The sequence below is a fragment of the Pteronotus mesoamericanus genome, unplaced genomic scaffold (genome assembly GCF_021234165.1).
Source record: "Pteronotus mesoamericanus isolate MK-2021 breed Mesoamerican mustached bat unplaced genomic scaffold, CSHL_Meso_final contig_94, whole genome shotgun sequence".
NCBI lineage: Eukaryota > Metazoa > Chordata > Mammalia > Chiroptera > Mormoopidae > Pteronotus > Pteronotus mesoamericanus.
Window position 1 is genome coordinate 5,618,573 of NW_026555285.1, and position 25,422 is coordinate 5,643,994.

Genomic DNA, 25,422 nt, shown 5'->3' on the forward strand with positions numbered 1-25,422 from the left:
ACCACACATGTATTTCAAAAGGGAACTTAATATAAAGGGTTGTTAGCCAGGAATTAGGGAAGAGGAAAAGCAGAGGATACTCAAGTGTCGCAGAAATTAGAATTATAGGAAATAGCAGTCACTCCTAGGGTGGGGGAACAAAGGTAAGAGGCTGGGACTTTTTGAAATTTAGGAGCTACAGAGCTGGGACTCCAAACTCTGGGCTGAAGGAGATCCTGCCGGGCTAGTTCTGGTTTCTCAGGCACTTAATGGGGAGACTGGAGCTGGCACTCAGACACCTGGCAGGGAGATGCTGACCAGTTAGCACTGGTGTCTCTGAGCAGGGAGGGGAGGTGGTGATCAGTGTGTTTCTGGAAGTGGTGGAAGGAATTGTCACTGCTGTGATGAAATACTGTGTCGTCATGGTGACACTCTTGGGAACAGAAAGCAAACAGCCTCTCAGTCTCCTTCTAGTGCCCTCTATTGGGAGAGCCAAGCAGGGAGCCAGCTGGCAAAGGGAACATGCTGAGAATAAAAATAACCAGTTTAGGATTTTTAGAAGTCTGTTTGACTAGAGATTAAAAAGTGGGAGGAGGGAGCAGTTCATTACCTGGGGGCAGTTGGGCAGTTGCCTGAGGAGTCTCTACTTACTAGAACTTAGTCTCTTTCTTTAGGTCAAAGAAAGGAGTAGCTATGGCAGCTGACTTGGAAATCAGGTATAATGTACTGGAGGCAGGAAAAAACAGTTTATACCATCGAGGGAGATAGACCCTTTGGTAACATTGTTAGATTGCATACAATTAATGGGCTTCTCATAGAGCTTGTGAAAATTCCTAAGTCTGTCACACACCCGGATAATGACTGATATCTTTTAAGAGAGAGAACACCACAGATTTTATCTCATCCACAATTTGTGGCTCACAAGACTTCACTGTATATGAGTTGATTTGTAAACTGTAAAGCAAGATGCAAATGAGTAGTATTTATTATTTCTTTCCTTTCTTGTCCTTAGCTGAGTTCAGGGAGGTGATGAGTGTCTGTACCCAAGGGAGGATTTCAGAGGAGAGAAAGATAACAGAGCAAAAGGTCAGAACTTACAAAATTAACAGGGAAGTTTTAAACTTTTAAGATTTGATGTTTATAAATAATGGCCCTCTTGACCATTCCTTTTGAAGCCAGAATTTGCACCCAGATCAATTGGAAAAATATCTCAGTAGAGAGCACCAATTCATGTATTGTTGCCATTTTAAAATAGCAGTGACTGACTTTGACCATATAAGTATTTGAAAATTTTATAATGGCCATTTTTTTTTCAATACTGGAAATTGGACAAAAGCTCCTGCCACATCAGGCTTTCACAGTAGATGATGAAGTCTGAGGTGTTCCAGGTGTCAATCAAAATCTAGGTGAGGGGCATTGTCATATGGGACATTGTTATATCAGCCTTTATTATACTTACCCAGTTTATTTTGTAGTTCTGATTGTGAAGGTGTAAGGCCTGTTTTATTTCATTCTTGCCATGTGGCTTTTAGTTTAATAGTTATCATAAGCGAACATTTAATTAAATCAGTATGTGGATAAGATATGTATAGGTAATAATTTTATTAGCTCAAACAAAATTGGGAAACATTTTTTCCAAACAGTGGCTATCTACACTTTTGAAATGTTTTTGCCCTGTTTTTAAATTTAAAAATAAAGAGGGTTTGAGGAGAGAAAGATACCATCTGAGGTCAGACAATTTAGCTGAAGCCCTTCTGACTGCTTGACTGGAATTGCTCTCCGCTTCCCTAAGGTGTAGGTGGGGTCATTGGTCATCAGAACCATTTACTGAATACCTCCCTGGGTGTGGCACTGTCACAGCCCTGGACAGCCCTCAAATGGACACAGTCACTGCTCTTTATATTAATACCAAATGATAAGTACATGTGCCTGTAAATAAAAAAATGATATGTAAACCTGCGGAAAGAGCCCTGCAGGTGTGGCTCAGTTGGTCAGGGGCCATTTCTGCAAAGCTAAAGGTCGCCGGTTCCATTCCCAGTCAGGGCATATGCCTGGGTTGAGAGTTCAGTCTCTGGTTGGAGTATGTTCAGGAGGCAACCAGTCGATGTTTCTCTCCTTCTTTTTCTCCCTCCCTTCCCCTCTCTCTAAAAATAAATAAGTTCTTAAAGAAAAAAAAAAAACTGCAGAAAGAGAAAGGGAACAGGAGAAGGCTTGTCAACAGAGACACAAGGGTGATTGATTCCAAAGTGATTTTGAATGCAAAGGAGAGCTCTTGTTCAAGACAAGATAGGAGGAAGAATGAAGGGAATAGTCATAAGGGGTCAGTCTGGTAAGCAGAAAGGAGTGAGGAGAAGCTGGATTGGGTGTCTTGGCCTGAAGACGGGAGACTGCTAACCCTCTTGGGGATGAGAGAGTGAATATACTAACAGGCAATGGCAATTGCCAGACCATATATAAACACAGAACTCCGACCCACAACCCACAGCAGCCTGCCCAGAAAACCCACCCACGATCTACAATAAACTACCCAGGAAGCCAGTCTGCTAGAAGTCAGGCTTGCAGGAAGTCAGCTACCTCTAGTGACAATACAGGAAGCTAAATAACTTTGGTAACAATCACCCTTAAATGGCCAGGGCTTGATTAATAACTGACAACTTCCCTATTCTGTCTCAATTTCCAGCTTGGGACCAACCAGAGAAAAACAAATATGCATCCTTGACTGATCACATAGGATGCCCTGCTTCTAGTTAGCCCACCTACAGCTTCCCTGTGCCAACAGCCTCCTATCCGGGCACACCAGAAGATTTCCGCTTTTTCCACCAGAGAGCGTTCTCACTCCTCTGCCTGCGTTTGAGTCTCTGCCAAAACACAAGCGAAGGTGGCTGACTCCTTTGCTCTATCAAGTTCTAAATGAATGAATAGCTTTTGCTTTTCTCCTTTGGTTGGTCTTCATTTATTTCCACAGGGATATTGTTGCTTCCAGTTCTGATTCCTCTGCTGCATAGCCTCCTCCTTGCATTTCTGTTTCTACTTTAACAGGCCTTGTTTGTTCTTTACTTAGCACTTTGCCCAGGAACATACCAGAAAAAAAGATTAACAGCAATGCCGACGGGTGCCTGTTTTTGAGGGTCACTAGGAAATGCTGTTGGGTGTTTCTTTTCAGGGAGAGTGGAAAGAACATGGGCTTCAATAAATAGAACAGGCAATGAGAGAGAGCTTTCTTTTGATGTAGTCTGAATAGCTTTTTAATTTTAAGGGGATATTGCTAAGAGTATATTCAGCTCCTCTTGGATCAATAATCAGTGGTTGACCTACCCTGTATTCCATATTACATCCTAGTCCTCCTTATAGAAGTTTTATTATCCTGAGAGTGACTCCAAAGAAAGATATTATTATTGTTTGAGAGTATCTAATGGTTTGGGATAATTAATTGGACTGGGTGGTTGTCATGTTTATTCTGAGTGAGATGGGAAGCATTGGGGGGCTTTGAAGAGAGGAGTGACAGTATCCTATTTGTTTTAAAAGAATTCCTCAAGCTGCAGTGCTGGGAATGGGCGGTGGGAATGGGGGCTTGTAGGCAGTAACAGGAAGGAGATGATTTCAGCAATCCAGGTAAGAGGTGATGGTGACTTGGACAAGAAGAATAGGGAGAAGTGATCAAATTCTGGGGGATATGTATTTATGATAGCATCAATAGAATGTCCCCAGTTATTGAATGTAGAATGAGAGAGAGAATGAACTCATGGTTGATTCCAGAATTTGTGGCTGAAGCAACTGGGAGAATAGAGCTGCTATTAAAGGAAATGGGGAAGACTCCAGAAGGATCTGGTTTGGGAGAATGAGGGTGGTGGTCTCTCATGAGCTCAGTTTTAAGTATAAGTTTGAGATGCTCATTAGTCATCTATGTGCAGATAGCAAGTAGGTTGTAGCTTCAGAAGATCAGAATGTCTTATGCCTTATTAATCCTTGTGCCTGATTTGTTGATTGCATCAATCAATCAATAGATCAAAGAGTAAACAGTGAATGCCTTTCTGAATAGAGGTTTGATGGGGGTACTTATGAGATTTCTAAACCTAGACTGCATTGAGAGAGGAAAAACATTTATGAATTTTTGGACAATCATGAAGGAGGTAATATTTTTGAAAATTGGTCAATGATGAAGAGAAAGGGACCAGGGGCGTCTTCTCTTTGCCAGTGTCAGCATCTATGAAGCCTTAGATCATGAAATGTTTATTTTCATTGGTTTAAGAAGAGTCTATAATGTCTTCACTCTCCCCTTAGGATGCCATCAGGCCTCAGAATTTATGTTGTCATTGTTGCTAATGGCATTATCATTACTTTTGTCAGAACAGTGCCCTAATTTATGCAATATGTATAACAGTACAGCCAGTTTGATATTAATGAGTTCCAGACAGACAAAATACCTAGGTTTGAATGCTGCTTCTATTATCATTAAATTGTAAGACTTTAGCAAATTACTTAACCTTCCTGTATTTCCTTTTTTGATTTGTAAAATAGCGATAATATTAGTTCCTATCTCATTAGGTCACTGTGAGAATTAAATTGTTAATATATTAAAGTGTTCAAAATTGTCTGGCATACAATTAGTCTTTTATGGGATATATATTATTTTTATATCAAGCAATGTCAAATATATACTGGGTGCCATGATCAACAATATATTTGACATAATACCTGAAACACTGTGAATCTATTGATGGCTGTGGATCTATTGGTGATAATTGAGGCAGATTATTTCACAGGAAAAGAAATAAAATGAATTTAGAAAGCTCACTGAACTCAGAGCTGCTAGTAGGAAGTCTAAAAATGAACCAAAAAAAGTTTTAACTTCCCTCGTAGGTCCAACTTGATTTCCACCTAGCACTTGAGTGGCAAAATGAACTAATTGAGGGTCTCAGAGGGCCATAATTTCTTTTTTATTTTTCGTTGCTTTTAGAGAGAGAGGAAGGGAGAGAGAAAAACATTGATGCAAGAGAGGAGCATTGATTGGTTGCCTCCTGCGTTCCCTGGACCAGGAGTCGAACCCTCAACATAGGTATGTGCTCTGACAGGAAATCAAACCAGGAAAACTCTCTGTTATGAGACAATGCTCCAACCCAGTGAGTCATACCAACCAGGGCATTAAAAGGCCATAATTTCAATATTTCAGCACTGCCATGTGAAACAGGAAACCACAAGGCTGGGCAAGTTGTCTAGAGACCAGGCCTTGGAGAATCTGGACTGATACTACTCTAGAGTGTGTCCTCCAGAAATAAATGAGAAAAGTTTGTCTCTGCTCCAGGGCTGAGTGCTATTAGGAGCAAACAGATGTGGGTGAATATGAGGATGGCCAAACTCTTCCGGTCTGAAGCAATCAGAGCAGGTGAAGGGAAGGTATGGAGGGAAAAAAGTGTCTGTGAGGTAGGAAAGGATATTAGGAGACAATGTGGTTTCTTGTTCTATATTACACTTGTTCAGATATTAAAGTTATGGCCCACTGAGACTCTCAGTTAGTTGCTTTGCCATTCAGGTGCCAAATGGAAACCAAGTCTATTCCTCTGGGACTGATTGATTGATTGGTTGATTACTGAATGAATGAGTCAAGTAAGAAACCACTCAAACATTTACTGAGCGCTGCTGATGTGTCAGGAAAGATACCACGCTCTACAGATATTTTTACCTGGCTAAGGAATATTTTATTCTTGTTATTTGTTGATTTAAGGGAAAATAACTTTTATAGGAGGGTCCCAAAGAAACAAAGATGTTTTAGGAGATAGATTCATACAGTAAATGATTCTGTGTGCCAAGCACTGCGCTAGAAGTTGGGATGCAACAAAATAAGATGCAGACTCTGCCATCAGGAGTTTATAGGAGAGAGAAGCAGGGAAATTCATCTAGCCCAGTGACTGATGGGCCAGCCCACAGAACCTAACCCAGTTTTGGAAGTTTGAAGGTATTTGCCCTGAGTCATAGGAGTTGCTAGATTTGGGGGAGAGGTGAAGGGCAGAATTATATAATTTAAACAAGCCCTGAGGAAGCTCTGTCATCCCAGTGGCCTCCTGAGCTCAGATCCAATTTTAGAAATTGAATCTAGTATCAGGCCATGAAGATTAACTCACCCCAACTGGGCAGGTGCTGTTTCCCAAAAGAGCTTTGAGGTTAACTTTGTGCCACGGGCTGGGTCTGTGGTGGCCAGAGCTCTTCTTAGGAGAGTGGAGTTTAATTGGTGCTTATTTTTGATGCCCTTATGAAGGTGATTCCTGAGCCCACTGAAATGGAAACCATGTAACTCCTAAAAGAGGCAGGCAAAGACCTGAATCACACCCACCACTTTGGCTAATGTAGATGCCAGGCAAGGACAATATATTTGGGGCTTTTCTCCAGTATCAAATGTTGGATGAAATGGGAGAGCTGCCTGGTGAGAGTTAGCCTTAGACTCATGGGAAAGGAATAGCTGTGCCTTGTGTCAACAAGGAGGCTTTCTTTGCGTGTGCAGAACTAAAGAAATGCAGCTCACTAACTGGTCTGGCTATACTTCAAAAATTTGTGGGTTTTTTTCCACCTCCTAGGAACATTTTGTTCATGCTGGTGGTTAAAAGGGGGCAGCTTTCACATAGAAGTACAGCAGGAAGTATTTATGTTAGATAAAAGGAAGGACTACTTGGCAGAATGATTGAGTGCAGAACTGGGTTTCCAAGGGGATTATGGAATCTAACTTTTATTCATGGACTTTCTTATTAAATAACTTAAGTTATAAGGGTGGCAAGGCATAAGCCTCCATCACATTTTTAAAAGGCCTATGCTTTGGGATTCAGAGGAAATGGGAGTGACCTGTGACCAGGAGGACCCTAGGTGGCTTCAAGGGGTTGAGCTGGCCTTGGCATAGGGATCAGGTATGGAAAGAAGGGTGGGGAGGGCAGTACAGAAAGAGGTAGAGCAAAGGCATCAGAGCAGGAAAGCATGAGGGACAAGTGGAACAAAGCAAGTGGGGCGATTTGGAATGTGGCTTCTGAAGGGGGGTGGTAATACTAGCAGGTTATGTGAGGGCTGGATTATGAAAAGCCTGGAAAGCTTGGCCAGGGAGTTTAGATTTTACTCAACAATCAACCCGAACCTTTCTTTTTTTTCAGGTTTTTGAGCAGTAAAGAGAAATGGTAGAAATGGTGCCTCAGAGATCTGGTCTTTCAGAGATTGAATGGAAATTATTGTCATGTAGTTCTGTGTTTCTCAAACTTTAATGTCATCAGAAAAATTTGGGGAGGAGAGGGAAATGCTTGTTAAAATTCAGACTCCCAGGCCCTGCTCCCAGAAGTTCTCATTTGCAGAATCTGCAATTAAACTAAGTGAATCTGCAGTTAAACAAAGTCATTGTTGGTCCTGGTACCACTGGCCTGAGATCCACACTGGGAGAACACTGCTAGCTCCTTGGGAGGCACTGTCCGAGGGGCCCAAGCAGGGAAGCTTCTGATGAACCCAAGGGGAAAAAGAGTCAGCCTTAAAATATGTTCAGGCTCAAAGCAGGAAGCTGACTTTTGGCAGTACCAGTCCTCTAGGTACTTTGGGTTCCCCTTTCTCTATACTCTAATCTTGGAGGGCCTTGGAGCCTCAAAGAGAGAAAGTGAGAAGAAAAAAATGAGAAGTGGATCACACCCTCTTTCCTGGACAGCGCACCTGGCTGTGTCATGCTGTAAATATTTAACCAGAACATCACTATTTTTTAAACAGCACACTAACTCTCCAAGGTAAAGCCCTGTCTTGTAGTGTTTGCATATTTCTGTGGTGTAAACACTGCCAGCATGGCCCCCTCAGGCTACCAATGTGATGTCACTGAACAGAGTTGGAAAGAGAAGCCCACAATTGTGAGCCAGCAGGAACCCCATCCTCCTCCTTACCATTGCCCCTTGCCTGAAATCATGCCCAGGCTGGGGTGGTGGAGAATAGAATAAAGACTGAGCTGTTGAAGAGTATATTGTTCTTGATTGTGCTTTATTATTTAAAGTGACCATAGCACTTGCTGTTATTATTCATTTTCATCCGGTGGCAAGGGAAAAAGTGAGCAAATTTCAGTTCAGTGATAATGAGACAGAAGTAAAGTTTCATTTTGGCAATATCTTAAGGATGGTGCCTGTCTAATGTAAGGGTTACATTAACAACTTTTATCTTTAAAGTTAAGTTACTTTAAGAAAAGAATTATTGTCCTGGCTGGTGTGGCCCAGTGGGTTGGGTGCCGGCCTGCAAGCTGTAAAGGTTGCTGGTTTGATTCCCAGCCAGGGCACATTCCTGGGTTGAGGGCCAAGTCCCAATTGGTGATTGACATGTTTCTTGCACATTAAGTTTTCTCTCACCTTTGCCCTCCCTTCCCCTCTCCCTAAAAATAAATAAAATGTTTAAAAAATTATTATCAAGTGGAAATGCAAAACTGAAAGATACGCCTGAAATCTCAGCTCCCAATGAGCACCACAGATGTAGGGGTATTCTGTAGTTGCTGAGGTTTGTTTTGGAGAGTTTCCTTTAGAGTTCCAAAATTGACATCCTACAGCTGTCTCAGTGATTAAAAAACAAACAAATGAAACTCTTCAAAGAAGCCAAGACAGCATAGGAAGAACTACCAAAGATGTGGATAAGACCAGTATACTGACTTATACCTCACAGGTATACTGTAAGGATTAAAAGAGCAAACATATTTGAACCTAATACAGTGGGTTTATAATTAGTAGAATCTAGTTTTTCCTCAGAACTTAATTGTTTCAGTGATGTGGATCATGCTCACTCCTGGTTAGGGAGCTTCACCCCTGTTAATAAATGCAATAGAATGAATGGAAGAGTTTCTTTTTCGGATCTCTTCTCCCTTCTCCTCTTGCTGTTACTTGTCACAACGGAAGCCTTAGGGAGCCTCAGTTAGGGGGAAAGTGAGGAACCAGAACCAGAATCAGTTTTTAAACGGGCTCCATAGTGCCCACCGCTACTAAAAACTCCTTCTGTGTAGCTTAAAGCCACAACGAGGACACCAGAACCACAGCTCTCCCACGCTGGCGGTCCCGAATAACGGACTCTTTGTACGCACTTTCCTAGTCCAAACAGTAGATTGCTACCGCATAAACTGCTCCCAAAGAAATGCTGCTTTAAGTCGAGAACGGGTAGGGAAACCACAAAGACGTCTCGTCAATCATGACTGCTCGCAGTGAGGGACTCCGTTGCCTCCTTTCAGTGACATAAATCATGCCTTTTGCCGTTGAGTCAACAGAACCTGGAAAGCTGCTGGCTTCCGGGCAACCCTCGTTCCTGTTTCTGGAAAGATAAACTTTAAGCGGACAGGATGGGGTCTGTGTCCAGATGCAAGCCTTTTGGATGCCGTGGAAATTTGGGGCACAATCGGTCCGGGGGCACCTCCAGTGCGTTTCACCCAGCCCGGGTGCAGTGTGCTGAGGGTTGTTGCCCAGGGCTGGCATGCACGGGTCTGCCGGGGGTCAGAACAGGAGCGCCAACTCCATTTTGGTCTCAGCAGTGGCGGTGTTAGGACTTCACACTGCTCTCGTTTCTTACTAATGAGTTTAGAATCTAAACACCACACGTTTTGTACTCTGAAGGATTTCTTGTGAGGAATTCTGAACAATGACTCATCCAAGCTAGAGTCAACGTTCTTGTGTATTTGCAGTCTAGAAGACTGGATGAGGCCACAAAAGACGTGAGTGTATAAAACGATTTAGGGGTCCTCTGCGAAGAGCGAAAGGATACGACGTGGGCCGGAAGAGGTTAAACCGTGGGGCGTTCCCTTAGACGCAGGTCTGACAACCGGAGAACCATTGGGTGAAGAGGGCAGAAGCGATTAAGAACAACTCAATTTGCCTAAGCTTGCAGCGACTTCTGTCGTCTCCCACATGGTCTAGCGGTTAGGATTCCTGGTTTTCACCCAGGCGGCCCGGGTTCGACTCCCGGTGTGGGAACGCCAATACTCCCTTTTCTTTTTCCCCCTCCCTTCAGTGAAATCGTGAAATGGGAATACATAAATAAATAAATAAATAAATAAACATTAAAGATTCTTAACAAAGAAAAGACTGGTCTTTTTAGAAGCTGAAGGCAAGCAGCTTCTACCTCTGGAACTGGCTTTAGGGTAAAGCAGATGGACAGGTAATAATAACTCTAAACAGCGTGAAAACAAGTTTTAAATAAGGAATTAAATCTGAGGTGAAAAAAAGCGGGGAGACAACCAGTCTGGTGTTAAAATATATGTTCCAGTTGTTTTTTCTGCCTTAATTTTTCCTTGTACTGTGGCTATGGAACAAATGATCCGAAAGTACTCTTCTTTGAAAGAAAAAGACGCAATTTAGGCTACTGTAGAGCTTTTCAAGTGGCCCAAAGCCATTCCTTTGCAAAGGAGAACAAGATTTCCAGAAAGAAGAAACAACAACAACAACAACAACAACATATAGTTTAGGGCAGGGTAGTTCAGTGTACAATCTATGTACTCACTAAACCAGTTATGGCGGGGGGAGGGGAGAAATTAGGTTGTTAAAAGTATTGAAGAGTGGCAAACAAAAAAAAAGAAAAAGAAAAAAACTTTCTTCTCACAGCCTAACTTATTTATATGATACATTCTGTTTAACATACTTCAAGTATTCATGATGTACTCAACTACAATTAGAAATCTTAGTATTGATGTGCTGAGTCAAACTATTACCCAAACACGTGCATGGTCTGCTGTAATTGTTTGCGTTACTCACCTATCCAAACAGTTGCTATTAGGAAAAACCTAAGATGTTTGGAAGCCACACTTCTTTCCTACCGATGTGGAGCTCTTGGAAGCCTCCCTAAGCTGTTCCTAGACTGCCATTAACACGGAGAGATGACTGTGAAGACTTAGTACCATAACTTTGAAATTTTCCCTGTATTTAAGTCTTTTGAGATTTTAAGGGACACAAAAACAAATGTCATCCTTCATAAGACAAATACTAGACTAAATATATGCTCATTCATATATTAGAATATAAAATTTCTAATAAAGAGCTTGAAGAGAAATCAATCATCAGCTGGCAATTGTATTTACCCAATTAAGTAGGATAGAATTGATAGGAAAATAAAAAGCCCAATAATAATAATAGGTAATATTTATTGAGCACATACAATAAACCAGGCTAAAAGCTTTACACACATTTTTTCAATTTCATCTTTATTTTGTTATTAAGAAATATTATGCCATTATTAACCAGGGGCCTAACAGGAAGCTGATAATACATTCTTTCTTTAATGTTTTTTAAAAAATTATATTTTACTAATTATGCTATTATAGTTGTCCCAATTGTTACCCTTTGCCTCCCTCCACCAGTACCCCCACTTCTTCAGGCAATCCACACACAGTTGTTCATGTCCATGGATCATGCGTAGGTTTCTTTGGCTACTCGATTTCCTATACTGCACTTTACATCCCCATGGCTATTCGGTAACTATCTCTTTGCACTTCTTAATCCCCTCACCTCTTCATCCATATCCCCATACCCCTTTCCCATCAGGCAACCATCAGAATGCCCTCTGTATCCATGATTTTGCTTCTGTTTTTCTTGTTTGTTTAGTTTTTTTTAGATTCAATTGTTGATAGATATGTATTTATTGCCATTTTATTATTCATAGTTTTGATCTTCTTTTTCTTAAATAAGCCCCTTTAACATTTCATAGAATAATGGTTTGGTGATGGGAACTCCTTTAGGTTTTTCTCTTTTTCTAGGAAGCTCTTTATCTGCCCTTCCATTCTAAAGGATAATTTTGCTGGGTAGATTAATCTTGGATGTAGGTCCCTGCTTTTCATGACTTTGCATATTTCTTGCCAATCCCTTCTAGACTGCAGTTTCTCTTGAGAAATCATGATAGTTGTATGGGAACTCCCCTGTAGGTAACTAACTTCTTTCCTCTTGCTGCTTTAAAGATTTCCTCTTTATCTTGAACCTTTGGCATTTTAATTATGATATGTCTTAGAGTGGACCTCTTTGTATCCATATTGTTTGGGACTCTGTGCTTCCTGGACTTGCATGTCTATTTCCTTCACCAAATTAAGGAAGTTTTCTTTGTTATGTTTTCAAATAGATTTCCAATTTCTTGCTCTTTCTCTTTTTCTTGTGGCACCCCTATGATGTGAGTGTTGGACTGCTTGAAGTGCTCATGGAGGCTGCTTCCACTATCCTTGTTTTTTTGGATTCTTCTTCTTTCTTGTTGTTCTGATTGGCTGTTTTTTGCTTCCTTACGTTCAAGTCATTGATTTGTTTCTTGGCTTTATCTACTCTACTGTTGTTTCCCTGTAAATTATTCTTTATTTCCAATAATGTATCCTTTATTTCTGACTTGATCTGTTTTATGGCTGAGGTCGTCACTACGTTCCTTGAACATCCTTATAGTTTTGAACTCTGTATCTGATAGATTGCCTATCTTGATTTTGTTTAGTTCTTTTCTTGGAGTTTTGATGTGTTCTTTCATTTGGGCCATGCTTCTTTGTCTCCTTGTTTTGGCAGCCTTCCTGTGTTTGTTTTTATGTATTCTCTGTGTTTGTTTCTATGTATTAGCTGCTATGACTCCCTGTCTTGGCAGCGTGGCCTAATGTAGTAAGTGCCCTGTAGGGTCCAGCAGCACAGCCTCCTCTATCACTGAAACTGGGTACTAGAGGCACCTTTCTATGGGCTGAGTGTATCCCCTTCTGTTGTTGAGACTTGATTGCTGTTGGCAGGTCAATGGGAGGGATTTTCCTAGGCCAGCCAAGTGCAAGCACTGGCTGTGACCACTGACCACCAACTTCCACCCTCCATGGAGGATCAGCTGTGCACGGGTAGGGTGGTGGTGCTCCGACATGGTCTGTAGCTGTCCACTGGGTGCGCAGGCTCTGTTGTTTCCTGGGAGGTGCAGGAAAAGGTCAGCCCCCACCTGTGTTTTTCCCAGGGTCACCCTACCTGAGCAATAAGGCAATCTGAGATGGCTGTTACTTGTGATGGAAATTCCCAGGTGAAGCCAACTTATGAATCTAGGCTGGTTGCTGCTAGTCTGGGCCTATGGCTACTCAGCAAGAGGGGCAGAGTCTGGGGGTTCACTGAGACCAGATATTGCTTGTCTGGATTTAAGAAGGATTTAAGAAGTTGTGAAGCATAAGCCAAGACCAGCTATTGGGTGGGTTCATAAATTGTGTGGACAGAGTCTCAAGGGATCTCCAGGACAGAGCAAAGAGTGGTAGCCAGGTTGATGGAGTCTCAGATATGGCACTAGCCTGCTGGCTCTGTGACTCTGGCGGGGGAGGGTTCAGGAAAGAGACAATGGCCTCTGCCTGCCTTTCTGTCCCCCAGCCCTTACCTTGATACCAGACACATAAGTTTCTTTCCGTATGCCAGTGGTGCCTTTTAAGCGGCTACCCTAGTGCTGGAGCTCAGAGGGAGAAGGTCTGAGTAAGTTTGTGTGTAGGTTCTTTAAGAGGAACCACTTGGAACTCTAGAAGTTTCTTGTACAGACTCAATCCATGCTGATTTTTGCAGCCATAAGTTATGGGGACTTATCTTCCTGGCACTGGAACCCTGGACTGGGGGGCCTGGTGTGAGGCTGGGATCCCTCACTCCTGAGAAATCCCTCCAGAAATTTTATCCACCGCACGTGGATGTGGGACTAGCCCATTCTGCATTTCCACCCCTCCTACTACTCTGGACAGATGTGATTTCTTTCATTCTGTAGTTGTCAGACTTCCATTCAACTCTATTTCTGACAGTTCTGAATGAAGGTTGTTCTATATTTTAGCTGTAAGTTTGATGTGGTTATGAGAAGAGGCGAGCCATGGTTACCTATACTGCCATCTTGACTGGAAGTTCTCCTCTGATGTCACATTCTTTGTAGAGAGTTTAACAAAGGGACTATTTAATATTTATTTAGTGTTTAGGGAGGCAGCGATAATGCAGCTCTCAGGGCTCCTGGGCATAAATGGGGAGAAAGGGCAGCTGATGGAGAGGGCTGCTACTGAGGAACTGTGTTTTTTATTGTTGTTGTCTGTTTTAAAACTTGCTTTTGCTTTCATATCACAGGTGGATTTGATTCACAGGAAAGCTGTCAAATCTATTAATCCTATTAATCATTCATTTTCATAAAATAGATTTTTGCATTCATGGATTTGACAAAAAAGCTGTCTTTGGGTGCCTAAGATACTTAAGATATTCAGATCATAGTAAATACTTCTAAAGACACATACATAATAAAAAATTTAACTTTGTGCGGAGATAGTTGCTTGAGTTATATTTGGTATTTTTACAGTCTTGCAATTTTGCAAAACATTTTGCCATAATTTTCATTAATCATCCTCAAAATCAGTCCTTAGATCCATGGACTACTTGAGCTTCAAATGTTATTTAATAAAGCCTCTCATGAAGCATCATATCTCGGATTTTATTCCTCTGATTCCCTATCATTGGACTTTACATTATATCCACCAAAAAAATGGCATCTCTGCATGGTATCCTGGCCAGACACTACTCTCTCCAAATCCTGGTTTCAGGGACGGGGACTGGGTAGACAGAATTTTAAATTTAAAAAGTTCAGTTTTATCATGCTTTTGGTTAGTGTTCACAGGATGCTATGTGAACACAATTTTTTTGAGGTTTTGTGGTTTTTAAATTCAGCATATAAACAGTTCTAGAAAGTGATAACCTTTATTTGGAATATTTGAAATAGTCATATGTTTTCAATGTGTTTTCATTTCCTTATACAGTCATAAACTCTGAGAGAGTCTGTACGAAGATCTCCTTATGCCCATTCACATACGTACTTATAGTTATATATATTTGTACATATGTTCCCTCATATACTTCATGCAAAAATATTCTAAATAATTGCAACCTTAAAACTTCGTATTAATACAGAACAGGGAAAGCAAATATAAATTTTAACTCACCCATATTGTAAAGCTGAAGACCTTGGAAAAACACCAAATGCTTGGAAAATCACTGGAACAAAAAATCTAAAAAAAAAAAAAATCAATTTGCAAACACCTAGAAGACCACAGGGTACTGGGTAATCATCCCACATAGCTTTGTAGAAAACAAAGCTTATCAGATGAATCCAATTTCCTTTTGTTACATAGTAACAGGCATGGTGGACAGAGGGAGCAGTCAAGATAATCTATCCTGATTTAAGAAACCTAGGGATTTTCTACTTTGTTGTGTACTCATGGTGAAAACATAGGTAAGGCTATTGCTCTCTGGAAGCAACACATTTAAACCAAAGTTCAGGGTTCAGCTTCATCCAGATAGGCAACTTATACTCAGTCTGTGCAAAAATGACTTCCTCCTCCTTCCCAAGTCTCTTTTGCTTGGATTTCTTCTTTTTCTTTTTTCTTTTAAACACAGTACCTCCTTCCCCCACCCGCCCAAGATTTTATTTATTTATTTTTAGAGAGGGGAAGGGAGGGAGAAAGAGGGAAACATCAATGTGTGGTTTGCCTCTCGAGCGCCCCCTACTGGGGACCTGGCCTGCAACCCAGGCATGTGCCCTGACTGGGAATTGAACCAGCGACACTTTGGTTCACAGTCTGGCGCTCAATACACTGAGCTACACCAGCCAGGGGTGATTTCTTATTTTTTAGAAATTGTCATCAGGTTCGTTTTGCACAAATTACTTCATCTCTCTGTTTCTCAGTTTCATCAACTCTAAGGTGGGGGTAATAATAGGATGTACCTTATAGAGTGGTGAAGATTAGAGGAGATAATGCCTATAAAATGTTTGGCCCAGTTTGGGGCCAATGGACGCTGTTTGCCATCGCCACCATCATCATCATCATCATGTTTAGTTCCTCTTTTTCCTGTACTCCTAATGACAGCGTTAAATATAATCATTTCTACCTCTTTTGTGTTGCATTGTTCTTATCTATTTCCCCTGCCACTATTCTGGGTCAGATTGTTTTGTTCCTTGGACTATTGCAATAGGCACCAAACTGGTTTCTCTGTCCCCCATCTCACCCATTTTTTCTGTGTCACATTCTGCTTCTTCTCACAGCTTGGAGCAGAGCATGCTGTTCCCCTACACCTAAACCTTCAGGACTTTGGCCTGACATATGCTTCAAACCTGTCTTTGCAGCCAAATTCCTACTTCTTTCCTCCTTGAACCCCAGAGTTCAGTTAATTCCTCACTGTGTCCTTTATCTGTCCTTTCTTCATGTTTTTTTTTTTTTTAAATCTCCACTGAAATGTCCCTCTTATGCCCTTTCTCTAAGTGTCTGCATCTTAGCTCCATGCTTAAAGCTTAATTCAGTTGGTTAGAGCATCATCCAGATACACCAAAATTGCAATTTGATCCCTGGTCAGGGCACATAGAGGAACAAATCAGTGAACGCATAAATAAGTGGAACAACAAAGTGATGTTTCTCTTTCTCTCTCTCAAATCAATCCATAAAAAAACTGAAGCTTAATTCAAATGTCACATCCTTCATGGCGCATGTAAGAAGGAACTCCTCTAACAACGGGAACTTCTTCTGATTCTCCTTAGCATCCTGTGAACTTCTCTGATATGAACTCCTCTCTAACTTCAGGTCTTAGCTTAGATGTTTCCTCGGAGAGTCTCTCCTGCCTCACTAACAGTGGGTGAGATGCTTTGCTCTAATGTTTCCCTCTCATTGAATTTACCACTGCCATGACCCCACGAGATTGCACACTCCAGTGCCAGTGCCCTGAACACAATAAATACTTTTAAAAACATGTGTTGAGGGAATGTTTGAGCCAGACAAGGACTCTGCTGTCCTAAGGAACACCTTAGTTCCAAGTTATAGAAAATGACTGGAACTAGTTCAGGCCCAAGAGAGAATCTTTGGCTTATATAACCAAGCTGTGGGAAGTGGAGTGGTGCGGCTGGCACTGGAAAAGACCAGGACCAGTGTGCCCGCTCTCAGCCAGATTTATTCTCACTATTACGGACCAGCTGCTTCCACACGGCAGGGAATCTGGACATTGCCAGCTACAGGCTCATTCCTCACAGCTTCCTCAACTGAAAGGGAAGGACTTTCTTTCTTAATTTCTGTTGGAAAGTGCTTGGGAGGAATGCTGCCTCACCTGCGTACTGTGCTCTCTTATGGTTGAAGCATGTAGGGTGTTATGATTGGCAGTACTCATTAGAACCACATGGTGGGGAGGGAGGAGAAATAGGGGTTAAAATTGAGCCAGAGAAATTAAATAGTGGTGATGTTTGCACAACTTTGTGAATATGATAAACCCCCCCAAATTGTAAAAGGTTAAATTTTTTGGTATATGAATTATATCTCGGTTTTTTCATCAAAGAAATAATGAAAAATTAAGCCAGAGATAAAGTATTACTGGCAAAATATGAGGCATCCAGTAACAGGAACATTTTTATATTCCTTTTATTTGAGCTATTCATTTATTAAACAAACATTTATAGTGTGCCTACTATGTGCTAGCACTAATCTACATTTACTTTTTAGTTGGGGAATCACACACACAGACAAACACATACATAAAGTAAGAAGTTTGAATTTCATTCTAAATGTGATGAAAAACCTCTGGAGATTTAAGCATGGAGAGAATTCCACCCCCAGGAGGAGACTTCCTGGATTGGAGGGGCTTTGAGAGTCGGGTTTGGTCCTCAGTCTGTGGTAAGCACCAATCACACTTCTGTAAGAAGATGAGAATATTTTAACAGATCTCTTGAGATGGCTTCCATAACCGCATTTTCAGAATTTGAAAACCTAGGTTAGTCCACATTATACTTTACTTTCAGCCCATTAGCCCAGAGTCAGCCAAATTGCAAAGCCTGAAAGCACAGCCCCAAAGAACTACTCTCTGTCCTGACACCAAGTACAAGTTGGGGAGGGATGTGTGTTCCCCAAACCACCCTCAGGTTGGACGATGTGTTAGGAGGACCCAGAGAACTCAATGAAAGAATACAAATTAAAATCAGCCAGAGGAAGAGATGCATAAAGGGTTCCAATGACCAAACTTCTATTATTACCCTCCCAGTAGTGATGTGTGGCAATATGCATGGAATATTCCTAACCAGAGAAGCTCATCTAAGTTTTTATTGGGGCCTCACTATGTAGGCATGATTCAGTGACTGACTGATTGCCCATGTGGGTGAACTCAGTTTCTAGGCTGATAACAAGTAAGTCAGCGACCTCATGCTAAGTCACATCCTGGGTCTTTCTGGCTGGGCCAGCTATCACCCTAAAACTATCAGGTGTGGCCAGACCCTGCCCTAAACAAAGATACTCCTTTCAGGTATGACATAGTATTACTTCCCAGATGCCAAGGGCAAAACCAGATCTCTCTTTGGGAAAGTCATATTCTTGACTATGGGCCATTTTTTCCTATTTTTCTTCTCAGTGGAGATGGAGGAGACAGGTTTGGTTATTGCCACAGCCTGTTTCCAAAACGTAGGACATTGTTCAGGGCAGTGGCTTATGCTGCCTCTGCCATTTTTTCTCCAGGTTTCTAAGAGGAAGCTCCAAAAAGTGGTGAGGAGGGGCTATGTGGGGATAGCAAGTTCTCTCTGAGGCCCACACTCTTTGGCTGGCTGCCTCACATCACCACCCTCTGATCTTAAAATGGAAACAGTGGACCCTTGGGAGTCTGTCTAATGCTTGGGATTTCTGTCTCATCAGGACAGCAGGTTAGTTTGAGGGATGTCACCTGCATTAGCTATTACCACTGGAAGCTTAAAAGCAAGGTTATGGAATGGCAGAATCTGGATACCTGTCAGGATTTAGTCCAGTTCTTGCAGCATTTGACAGTGGATCTGGGGATTTCATCTTATTATTAGGGACCTCTACCCCCACCCAGTGGGTTTTAGGTCCATTGGCCCAACCCTTGCAGCAGTGTGGCTATGTCACCGTTTACCCTGACTCTCTCATTGTGTATAAACTTAGCAAGTCCATTCACCAAAAGCAGCGACCCCCCACCATGTACTTCTTGTCCCTGGGTGCCTCTCAATCCAGGGCTGTTTTCTACTCTAAGCTCTAATACAGAAATTGGTGGTGGCGGCGGTGGGGGGGTCATGTAGAGGAAGACAGGATATTTTATAAGCATCAAATGTGTTCATTGAGTCAAGGTGGGAGCAGTGAAGCTGACAGTTATCAGAAGCTGGAGTAATTTTCCATAACCTGTGCTCCTTAATGTCCTGATTCAAAGGAGGCAGAGAGAGTGATGCACTAAGGGAAGTGAGGGAGGAATAATCAGAATTTGGTAATAGCTCAGCAGAGGGGTGTTGAGAGGAGGGATGACTTGTTGACAACCCCAGGATGTTGAGCATCCACAGAGAGACAGAAAAGTGGGACAGAGAGAATGAGATTAGTCTCCACTGACAAATTTGAGGCACTGCTGGGACATCTAAATGGAGCAACCTAAGAGCACAGGAAATCCAGGCTGGAATACCTGTGAAAGTAGACACCTATGAGGGCAATTGTCATTTTCAGACAGACTTAGGGGTCTTCTACTGAACAGTGCATGGCTGTTTCAAGCAGTGAGTGAGGAAAACAAGGAGAGTGATAAGTGAATGATGGGAAGGTGTGAGAGGTTCTGTCCTGTATGTGGCCCGCAGTGACAGAAGCAAACTTTTGTAAGTAAACCTCTAGACCTGAGTGACAAACATCTCAAGAGCACCAACTGTGCACTGACAGCTCCAAGGGCTCCAATCTCATCACAGTTATCATAGGCTTGATATTTATTATAATTTTCTGGCAGATGACAGCAAAGCGTCTTGAGGAAGGTGTGACTTTTTCTAATTTGTGCAAAGGTACTATATACAAGTACGTAAGTTAGCAGAGGCTCTGGTGTGTTTGCTAGGCTATTTTTTTTTATTATAATTTTTTAAATTTATTTTTTCAAATACATTTGTCTCTGCCTACCTGTTAGGCTATTTTTAAATATGTCTTGGCTAATGAAGCCTGCAAATTTTCTAGTCCCTTCTGATCTTGCTACATTATATGAAGAACCAGTCAAAGGCACTGAGCTACTAATTATTTTGTAAATTGGGCATTTTAATGTTGGAACCTAGATTCTTGCATATGCTTTGTGTGTGATTGTGAGACACACTAGAAAGGTAAGTTGTTACAAATTCCAGGGAAAACCATTTAGTATACGTTATATATCAAAGCCATACATGTGTTTCTTCCTTTCATCTGGTGAGTTTACTTTTAGAAATCTACATCAAGGAAAGAGTCAGAGAAGGGCTAGGATACAGATTTATGAATAAGGATGTTTTTCCTTACATCATCATCTATCATTAAAAATATTTGAAATGGAAAAAAGATCCTGCAATAGTAAATGAATGAACAAATGGTATATCCATATGTTGGAATACTGTACAGAAGTATTATATACAGACAAGGTTATGTGATAACACAGAAAAAAGCAGTACCCCAAACTCTGTGTATAGTTTGTGTACAACTTTGTAATACATATTAGTTTATAAGGAAAAACACACATATATAAAAATAGGAAGGAAATACACCAAGTTAACAGTGGCTGTATCTGGATGGTAGAATTACAAGTGATTTTTTCTTATTTCAGTTTTCTAAATTTTATGAAAATGAGTATATAATTGTTTTCATAGTCAGCAACTTATTTTCCTGAAATAAATTCACATAACTTGGGAGTCTGTGTTGAGAATCTGAAAGGTATGAACGGAGCTACCCCCCTCTCCCCATCACCCCCAGCACAGGAATATTTCAGAGCTGTCCAACCTTCTGTGGGCCTTTACTTGCTGCTGTCACGTTTCAGACCAAGGTTTCTGGGCTGGGTTGCTAGGGTCTCTGCAGTGGACAGGAAGGCACAATGACGAAATGAGGCTCCAGGCCCACTGTGTCAGCCTTCATGTTCTCACCCAGGGTGATGTGGGTAGTCTATCTTTTTCTCCGAAAACAAAACCTGTATATCTTGGACCTTGCACAGGCAATGCCATTTTAGCTATATATGGGAAACAAAATAAAAAACTATGAGCTTTTTTCTAGTGTTTAAAGGTTTTTTAAATGCACAGCCTAGATGCTATTAGGTTTTACCCATCTAGTAACTTTCTCTTCTCAGAGAGCTGCCTTACCTTACTGCTCTTCTGCAAATTAAAATCAAAGTGTTGTTTTAAAAAATATTTTCAGGTGGAGTTTGGATCCACTATTCTTTTGCTGGGTGTAAAAGGCCTTGGAAAGATCTGTTAAAATGAATGTCTACATCGAGAATCACAATAATTTGAGTTTTATTTGAGGGTTAGCAGAAACAGCTAGTATTTTCACAAGCTGGAAGGAGGCCCATGTCAGATATGACAAATAAAATAATAAAAATGGAAAATAAAATTTATTTCATGTTAGGCTCAGTAATAATAAAAGCAAAATGAAAAACTTTGATATTTAGAGAGAACGCTTAATCTTCTAAACATGACCTTCTAAAGACATGATATAAACGTATCTATATATCTACACATACATCATAGAAAATCATTCCACTTCAAAGAAAGTTAGACCTCCCCAAAGGTTCATACATTTCCAGTTTACTACTCAATTACTCTTCTCTTCAGATTGTGTCCCCCAAAGAGATCTCCAGGGAAGTGGGGACATAGCAAGTAAGGCTATAGTTCTTTCAGTAAATGAAAACATTTAAATGTTTTGCAACTTCTAGTGATCCTATAATTGTTTCAAAATACAAAAGTTAAAAGAAGTTAAGTGAGAATAAAAAACAAAAGGAACCTAAGGACTATGTAGATTGAATGTACTGACTACAAGAGTTTGCCACCATCATGGCATAAAAGTAAAGTTAGATGCTGGGCAATGAGGGGTAATTGGCTTGGGAGTGTGTAGAAGGGATGCAGAGAGACTAGAAGAGAAAACCTAGGGTTCTACTGTTCTGCCTTCAGACAGAAGAAGCAACAGTTGTATTTCCTTGAATATTTTTAGGGGGGTGGAGTTGGGGGAAAGGGCAGTGCTAGTTTGTTGTGTGGCTTTTGTTGTTGTTGTTTAGTTTTAAATGACTAGGTGTAAATACATGTTCCCGGCATTGCAGTTCGATTCTGCAGCACACACCAAAAAGGTCCTCTCTTCTTTTCTTCACCACTGACTTCTTGCTTGTTCCACCCAGTGTTGAAGTAGGTCAAAGAAGTTCAACAATTCTTAGGAATATTCTTTTTATTTTATTTTTTATTTAATTTATTAGGGTTACATTCATTAACAAATTTATATAGGGTTAAGGTGTACAATTCTATAATACATCATCTGTATATTGTATTGTGTGTTCACTGCCCCAAGTCATGTTTCTTTCCATCACCATTTATCCCCTCTTTCCCCTCTTCTACTGCCCTTCCACCCTCTTTCCAAACAGTAATGACTATACTGTTGTCTGTCTATGGGGATTTTTTCCCTTTGCTTAATCCCTTCACCTTTTCACTCAGTCCCCTGATGCCTCCCCTCTGACAGCTATGAGACTATTTCTATTTTGTTTGTTAGTTTATTTTGTTCATTAGATTCCACATATAAGGGAAATTATATGGTATTTTGCTTTCTCTGACTGGCTTATTTGACTTAGCATAATGTTCTCCAGGCCCATCCATGCTGTTTCAAACATAAGATTTTCTTTTCTTTTTTTATGGCTGAGTAGTATTCCATTGTGCAAATGTATGACAGCTTTTTTATCCACTCATCTACCAACGGGCACTTGGGCTGCTTCCAAATCTTGACTCTTGTAAATATGCTGCAGTGAACATAGGAGTGCATATACAAGGCGGGACCCCCAAAATAGGAATTTATGTATTAAAAAATTGTGTATTTATTCTTACACGTTTAAACTTTAGTCACCTTCAAAGTACTCTCCATTTGATGCACTACACCTATTGAGATGTTTTCTCCAATGCTCAAAACAGTTTTTGAACCCATCGATTTTGGTACCATTTTTTTGTTTCACTTCTTCCACATCAGCAAAATGTTTATTCACCACTGACTTCTTGCTTGTTCTACCCAGTGTTGAATTGGGTCAAACAAGTTCTACAATTCTTGGGAATATTCTTTTTATTTTTATTTTATTTTTAATTGGATTTATTGGGATTATTTTATTTTCTATTGAGTTTATTGGGGTTTATTTGGGGACTTTTTTAATTTGGGGAAAGAAGAAAGTCACTTGGAGCAAGATTGAGTGCACAGGGCTTGGGGCACAGGAATCATGCCATTTTTGGTCAAAAGCTGATGAACACTCAGTGTGCTGCGGGCAGGGGCGCTTGTAAATCACCCATCATGAAATGGGCAAATGAGTTGAAAGAGTTTTCAAAAAAAAACTCACTGAAGCTTAACTGCAGCCTCTCAGAACACCACCAGCTGGTACACTGATACATTGGGTTCCTAGAACATTTACCTAGTGGGGGAAGCCTGTACTACAAGGGGCCCGCCCTCAAGAAGATGATTCCAGTTTTCTTTTGAATTAGTGATTTGGCTTTCTTCTAATACATTCCTAGAAGTGAAATTGTTGGATCATAAAGCAGTTTTGTTTTTAATTTTTTTAGGTCACTCCATATTGCTCCACGGTGGCTGCACCAGTCTGCATTCCCACCAACAGTGTACGAGGGTTCCCTATTCTCCGCATCCTCACCAGCACTTATTGTTTGTTGATTTATTGATGATAGCCTTTCTGATAGGTATGGAGTAATATCCCATTGTGGTTTTAATTTGCATTTCTCTGATGATTAATGATGCTGAGCCTCTCTTCATATGTCTATTGGCCATCTGTATGTGTTCTTTGGAGAAGTGTCTATTCAGGTCTTTTGCTCATTTTTAAATTGGATTTTTTGTTTTTTTCTTGTGTTGAGTTATATAAGTTCTTTATAAATTTTGGATACATTATCAGATGTATCAGAGAGTATGTTCTCCCATTCAGTGGATTGTCTTTTCATTTTGCTGATGGTTTCCTTTGCTCTGCAAAAACTTTTAGTTTTATGTAGTCCCATTTCTTTATTTTTTTCCTTTTGTTTCTCTTGCTTGAGGAGCTACATCAGATAAAATATTGCTATGAGAAATGTCAACAATTTTACTGCCTATGTTTTCTTCTAGGATTTTTATGGTTTCAAGTCACACATTTAAGTATTTAATCCATTTTGAGTTTATTCTTGTGTATTGTATAAGAAGGTTTTCTACTTTCTTTTTTGCATGTATCTGCCCAGTACTTCCCATACGATTTATAGAATAGACTATCTTTACCCCACTTATGTTCTTGCCTGATTTGTAAACTATTATTTGACCATAAAGACATTGGTCTATTCTGGACTTTCTACTCTCCTCCATTGATCTATGCATCTGTTTTTATGCCAGTACCATGCTATTTTGTTTATTATGGCCTTGTAATATAGTTTCATATAAGGTAGTGTGATTTCTCCAATTTTGTTCTTCTTACTTAAAATTGCTTTGGTTCAATATAAATTTTTGGAATATTTGTTCTAGTTCTTTGACAAATGCCATTGGTATCTTGATAGGAATTCCATTGAATATGTTGATTGCTTTGAGTAGAATGGACATTTTAATGAAGTTAATTTTTCCTGTCCATGAACAAGGAACATGCTTCCACTTATTTGTATCTTCTTCAGTTTCTTTCCTCAATGTCTTATAATTTTATGAATACAGGTCTTTTACATCCTTGGTTAAGTTTATTCCAAGGTATTTTATTTTATTTTTTTGATGCAGTTGTAAGTGGGACTGTTTCTCAGCTTCATTAATAAATCAACAAACAACAAGTGTTGGTGAGGATTGGAGAAAGGGAACACTTTTGCACTGTTGGTGGGAATGCAGATTGGTGCAGCCCCTGTGAAAAGTAGTATGGAATTATCTTTAAAAATATAAAATGGATCTGTCTCATCACCCAGCAATTGCATTTCTGGGAATTTATCTGAAGACATCCAAAACACTAATGCAAAAAAAATACTTGTATATGCACACCTATGTTCATTGCAGCATTATTTACAATAGCCATGATTTGGAAGCAGCCCAAGTGTCCATCAACAGATGAATGAATAAAACACAGCTATGGTATATTTACACAATGGAATACTATTCAGCTGTAAACAATAAGAAAATTTTACGCTTTGTGACAGCATGGATGGACCTGGAGAACATTATGCTAAGTGAAATAAGCCAGTCAGAGAAAGAAAAATGCCATATAATTTCACTCATATGTGGAATCTAATGAACAAACTGAACTAACAAGCAAAATAGAGACAGGCTCATAGATAGAGAGCAGGATATCCCCATGTAAGGGGATAGAAGGATTGAGCAAAAAGGAGAAAGGACTCATGGACATGAACAGCATTGTGGTGATTGTGGAGGTGAGGGCAGTATAGGGGGACTAAATGGTAATGGAAATAATACAATAAAATAATTAAAAAAAATTAAAGACAAACAAATGGAACATATCCCATGTTCATGGATTGGAATATTAAGTTGTTAATATTACCCAAAGTGATCTACAAAGT

At 40.4% G+C, this 25,422-nt stretch overlaps 1 non-coding gene across 1 annotated transcript; it reads left to right on the forward strand.

Annotated features, from left to right (window-relative positions):
• Positions 1 to 9,851: 9,851 nt before the first annotated feature.
• On the forward strand, positions 9,852 to 9,923 carry TRNAE-UUC (transfer RNA glutamic acid (anticodon UUC)). Its single transcript has one exon. It is a non-coding gene; the product is annotated as a tRNA-Glu (tRNA).
• Positions 9,924 to 25,422: the final 15,499 nt, after the last annotated feature.